This window comes from Thermobia domestica, chromosome 13 (genome assembly GCF_964235325.1).
Source record: "Thermobia domestica chromosome 13, izTheDome1.hap1.1, whole genome shotgun sequence".
Lineage (NCBI taxonomy): Eukaryota > Metazoa > Arthropoda > Insecta > Zygentoma > Lepismatidae > Thermobia > Thermobia domestica.
The window spans coordinates 38,293,478-38,300,264 of record NC_137466.1 but is presented as its reverse complement, the minus strand read 5'-3'; positions in this window follow the sequence as shown (position 1 = coordinate 38,300,264).

Sequence of the window (6,787 nt, the reverse complement as noted above, 5' to 3'; positions counted from 1 at the left end):
AGTTGCTATTGTAAACAAAATGTAGCTACATAAGAAAATCTATTCAAAATTATAAACGTCATGGAGAAAACATTGAACGATAGAACGCAGAAAAGAATTCTATACTCTTAATGATACACAAAATGGTGTCGAAATGGAAGCAATGCCTAACCTATGTGACAGCCCAACTAGGAAACGAAGAAAAACACCCCCAATCACATTCACCTCACATAAATTCAAAATTTATAGTTATAACTAAAAATAGACCAGAAATGGGCCTACGAGCAAGATCTACACTGTAAACGAAAGAAGTATTTAGAATTATTACAAAGTAAGCATTCAATGAAGTAAGTATAACTGTAAGTACCTAGGTAGTAAATAGAACTACAGAATTTTTAAGTGTATCATTAGTATTCTTGCTGTTTCTCTTCTATATTTTAGGCTATATGCAAATAATGTAGTGAAGTCTATGCTTTAAATGCCTGGTGAAAGAGGGTTGCACTTATGCTCCTTACACGCCAAAAATCACACAATTTTTGCATTCTATTAGGTTTCTTGAAAACCTCAAATGACAGAGCAGGTATACATTCCTTCATGTAACGAAATACATTTTTTCTGCAATCAGTGATGAGAAATATTCTTGGGTTCCTGTCACCACTGCATGGCGCGTCCTCAGGTTGCGGCTCGAGGAGAAGGACTCTAGATATAGAGGTTAGCTGCGAATATACTGAATAATCAGTCGCGGACAGAAGACTAGGAGTGGTCCTCCAGCTTGAGGGTTTGGGTAAGGCTAACAACTTCATCCTGTAAAAAAAAGCCACTTGTTCAGAAACATTCACAAAAGCCTCGGATAAGGACTGATAACTTGGTACGACCTTAGCAAAATAAAATGGACATGATATTTGAAACATGGAATATTAGAAGTCTTTATAGGGCAGGCGCGTTAAAATCCGTAACGAGTGAGTTAGAGAAATACAGGATGGACCTAGTAGGAGTTCAGCAAGTTAGGTGGGAAGGAAATGGATCTGTGACTTCCAGAAGTTTTACGATCTTTTACGGGGAAACAAATAAAAATCACCAATTAGGAACAGGGTTTATTGTTCACAAACGAATATTATCAACAATTAAACGGGTTTAATTAGTTACTGACAGACTTTCTTTTATTACTCTTAAGGGACGGTGGTCTGAGAGTATTGTTTTAAATGTACATGCTCTAACTGAAGATAAGGATGACGATATAATAGATAGTTTTTACAAAGAAGTGGAACGGATATTTGACCAACTCCCGCGATACCATATGAAAATTCTATTAAGGGATTTCAATGCGAAGGTAGAACGAGAGGATATTTTCAAACCGCTTATAGGAAACGAAAGTCTGCATAAGGAAATAATGGCAACGGTGTTAGACTCGTGAACTTTGCAACATCCAAAAGCCTAATCGTGAAGAGTACAAAACTAACACATCGCGACGTTCATAAATACACGTGGACATCACCAGACGGAAAAACGCATAATCAAATTGATCACGTTTTAGTAGATAGAAGAAGGCAATATAGTATAATTGATGTCCGGTCGTTTGGAGGGGCTGATTGTGACACTGACCACTACCTGGTACGGTATCACTACCTGGCCTGATAATACGAGAGAGATTACCGTAGAATAAAGATAATATTCAATGTCCGAAAACGGAGAGATTTAATTTAAAGAAATTAGAAGAGAGCCAGGTAAGAGAGGAATACCAGATTAAAGTTTCGAATACATTCTCGGTTTTAAGAGATTCGGATTGCACTAGTGTTGAGGATACTTGGATTGAAATTAGAGATAGCATTAAAAGTTCAACAATAGAAAAATTGGGACACGCGGAAATATGTAGGAATAAACTATGGTTCGACCAGGAATGCATTAAACTAGCAGGGAAGAGAACACAGGCAAAATTACGGTCGCTACAAAATCCGCGGATATCTTCCAAAACATTTAGAACAAAGAAACGCCATTTTTTGAGAGCTAAAATTAAGGAACTCGAAGATAATAGTAAAAATAAAAATATTCGGGATATGTATAAGGGGATCAGCGAATTTAAGAAAGGCTGTCAACCGCGTGGTTATATATTAAAGAAAGCTGACGGAGCAGTTCTCACTGATACAGATAGCGTCTTAAATGGATGGAAATATTTCTTTGACGATTTGCTTAACAAGCAACCAAAAACTAGTGTGCGTGGAGAAAAGGAGATGCAAACCGCAGAACCGTATACTAAAGAACCCAACTAAAAAGAAGTAGAAACCGCTATAAAGAAATTAAAGAAACACAAATCTCCGGCTGTAGATGAAATTCCGGCTGAGTTAATTTTAGCTGGAGGCCAAAAATTGTGGAACAAGATACACAAACTCATTCTTCTTATCTGGACCAGGAAAGAATTGCCGCAAGTGTGGAATGAATCAATCATTGTTCCAATTCACAAGAAAGGCGACAAAACTGACTGTAATAATTATCGAAGCATTTCTCTTCTGTCAACATCCTATAAAATCCTTTCAAATATTCTATTAGCAAGATTGACCCCATACACAGATGAAATTATTGGAGATTATCAGTGCGGATTTAGACGAAATCGATCAATTATGGACATATATTTACCATTCGCCAAATACTCGAAAAAAAAGTGGGAATACAATACCCCGGTACATCAATTATTTATTGATTTTAGAAAGGCGTATACGACTCTGTTAGGAAAGAAACATTATACAACGTTCTTACAGAACTTGGAATACGTTTAAATGAATCCCAAGGTAAAGTCCGGGTAGGAAAATTTTTGTCCACGAGCTTTCGCGTTGAAAATGGCCTGAAACAACGAGATGCGTTGTCGCCATTATTATTTAACTTTGTTCTGGAATACACTATAAGGAAAATCAAAGATAGCGACCAGGGACTACAGTTGAACGGTATTCACCAGGTTATGTCGTACACTGATGATGTAAATTTAATAGGAAATGATAGGAGAACAATAGAAAGAAATGCAGAAGTCTTATTAAACGCTTGCGGGGACTAGGGTTTCGAAGAAAATGCAGAGAAAACTAAATACATTTAAGTGCGTCGGGACCGTAATACGGCAAATTGTGGATACGTTAAAATATTAAATATTACTTTTGATAAAGTGGGTACTTTAAAATATTTAGGATCAATATTAACAGACGAAAATCATATTCACGAAGAAATTAAATGTCAACTAAAAGCAGGGAATTCTTATTACTATTGGGTTCAAAATCTCTTGTCGTCGCGAATTATTCGAGGAATTTGAAGCTTAAAATATATAAAACGATAATCATGCCTGTTGTTCTGTATGGTTGCGAAACATGGTCGCTTACTCTCAGGGAAGAATATAGACTGAAAGTATTTGAGAGCAAGTTCCTGAGACGAATATTCGGACCCAAGAGGAATGGGAATGGGGAATGGCGGAAACTTCATAACGAGAAACTACATAATTTATACAGTTTACTCAACATTGTTAGGATCGTAAAATCTAGAAGGCTTAGGTGGACAGGTCATGTAGCTAGAATGGAAGAAAGTAGAACAGCTTTGAAAGTCTTGACAGGAAGACCAATCGGAAAACGACCATTAGGAAGACCTAGGCGCAGATGGAAGGACAATATTAAGATGGATCTCGCAGAAATATGAATACAAAGTAGAAACTGGATCCAATTAGCTAAGGATAGAAGTCAGTGGAGAGCTTTTGTGAACGCAGCACTCAACCTCCGGGTTCCATAGGCCATAGAGTTAGTTAGTTAGTGATGAGAACTATTTCCACAGTCTTTCACAAGTTTACATTATTTCACTCTACCGAGGATGGAGATGATGCGTAATTAGATGTAGTTTCCTTACAAATTCAACATGTAAATTTAGCTACTATTCTTAATGTAGTTTGTTAGTATAAATGATATTGGAAAGACACTGAATGAGCATTGTCGTATACAATAGGGATTGTCCTTCTGAAAGACTGCAATGACAAAGTAAGTGTACATAAGAGTAAATATACGTAATTAAGTACATGTCAACCTAACTAGTGTTGTAAAGGCCTGGAAAAAACGGAAATTTTGGGTAAAACACCAGTATTTTTACGTTTTTCCCCGAGCTTGGAAAAAACGGAAAAATTGAAATTTTCGAGTTTTTTACTACATTATGCTTTTAAAATGAGAATTATTTTATATTTACTACTTTACAGTTAAGATCATTAAGTATTTATGTTTCTTGTATTAGAATAGCGAAATTTGTGGCAACAAATATATTTACACCATTCCTTTAAAGTTAGCAACGTGATAGAATAGAGTTATGGCTACAAAAGATACTAAAATATAATCCTAGTAGGATTAATTAATATAGACGAATGTAAATTATCTTAAGTAATCTTATAAAGTTACCGTTTTATGATAGGGAAATGTTAAAATAACAGGGATATAATCATTTTAGTTAATACCAGTATGTTAAAATCAAATATATATTTTACGGAGATCCGTATTTTCCTTGTGCTGTGTAAATGTTTTGGAAATTTTGAACCTATTAGAAAAAATCTTTATGTCGGAAATATTGGCAAAACCGAAAAATATAATTTAAAAACGATTTCTTCGCCTGATGCTATTCTTATTTGCTGTAACGTGTCTGCAGCATATATACAGGGTTTTCATAAAGTCTGGACGGATTTAATTTGCTTATAAATTTCATAAAATTGCTCATAATGAAATCAAATAAAGTGAAAACGGTAGCGGAAGGATTAATTTTTTAGTTAGCAACACTGTTAGATAAGCGGCAACTCTGAACACGTTGAGAGAGGGAGAGGGAGGGCAAGGGTCAGTTTCTTACCAAATTCCATCCATTGTTGTTTTCATTGTTGCTTCAATGTTGACTGTTAAAAGTAAGTTGTAAGCTGTATTGGTGTGTGTGTCTTTTAAAGAAATAAATAGGTATAAATGAAAAACTCCTCTGAGAAGACTATTTTTTTTACCGTATCAAAGATGGCGTCGGTGAAAGAGAAAGCGCAATGTGTTCTGAGGTACGCACAGCTAAAATCACCAATTCTGGTGTGTCGAAAGTTCACCAAAGAGTTCAAAAAGCCGGCACCGACTGAGAGTGCAATCCGAAAGTGGCATGCTAAGTTTTTGGAGACAGGAAGCGTCCTGGACCGTCCTCGAAGTGGGAGGCCTCCAACATCGCCTGCAACAGTGAGCAGGGTAAGGGAAAGCATCATCAACACAGAAGTCGATTCCTAGACGGTCCATGGAACTCTTAATTCCACAGACAACCGTGTTTAAGATAGCCAAGAAGACGATCAAGGCCAAAGGTTACAAAATCAAGATAGTCCAGGATCTGCATGATGAAGATTTGGACATCCGGTTCAACTTCTGTGACGGATCAAACACGGCGGAACGCTGTGAGTAGATTCCAGCGCCGCCTACGCGAATGTGTGGACGTAAATGGCGCCCAGTTGGAGGTGTGGCGTTGAATGAACTGAGCTGGTGCAGATTACAGGTAAAAATTTAATCCTTCCGCTACCGTTTGCACTTTATTTAATTTCAATACGAGCATTTTTATGTAAATTATAAGCGAATTAAATCCGTCCATACTTTATGAAAACCCTGTATATTTCGCTAGCAGGAAAAATACTTAAATCAACGGCTTTTAATTTTACTTTTTAGTTTTTTGATTTGCGATAAAAAAAAGATCCCTCTTTCTTTGTATATATTTTTCGAGCAACTCAAAAAGAGAGATGATCTTATTTACATATACACACATACACCACACAAGTGCGTAAATTTGAGCAGCGACAAATATATTAAAGAACTTAACATGTGAAACTTCCGTCAGGGGCGGATCCAGGGGGGGCGATCGGGGCGATGCCCCCCCAGAAGAGGAACTTTTCTTTTTATATATATATAAATAAAACCCATCCCAAAGTTTGGAGTCCTTAAAAGTAGCAGTATGATAACCCACCGCCTCCCCCAGAAGTCGGTCCTGGATCCGCCCCCTGACTTCCGTTCGTTATTATTAAAGTCTAGCAGAATACCTGTTTTTCGCACGGGGAGAATACGTTTCATTTTGCGTATAAAGAGCACCAAATCTGTCACCAATGAACTTAGGGATCCCAAAAACTATGAATTTTACACTAGTATCAGTAATTCTCAATTACTTTTACATATCAACCTTCCCCTTTAAGAGTACTAATGGGGGCTCAATTCGGATTTAAACTTTATCGCAAGTATCACTGTTCATCTCAGCCACCCCGAAAACTATGAATTCGATATTAATATCGGCCATTTTCGATCATTTTTATATATCCACCTCTTCTCCCTCCCACAAGTTGCAACGCTGAATTTGGATTTAAACAGCATCGGAAGTGTTAATGTTCATCTCAGGACACCAAAAACCATGGTTTCGACACTAATATCAGCCATTTTCAGTCATTTTTGTATATCTCCCCACCCCCAAAGTTGCGGGCCTGAATTTGATTTAAACGGCATCGGAAGTGTTAATGTTTATCACAGCCATCCCAAAAACTATGGGTTCGACACTAATATCGCTTATTTTCTATCATTTGTATATATCTCCCCTCCCCAAGCTTACGGCGCTGAATTTTGATTTAAGCGGCATTAGAAGTGTAACTGTTCATGCCAGCGACCAGAAAAACCATGGATTCGGCATTAATATCAGTCATTTGCGATATTTTATATATATATATATATATATCACCCCCTTCCACCTCCTTAAAGTTTCGGCGTTGAATTTGAATTTAAACTGGTTCGGAAATGTCAGTGTTCATCTCAAC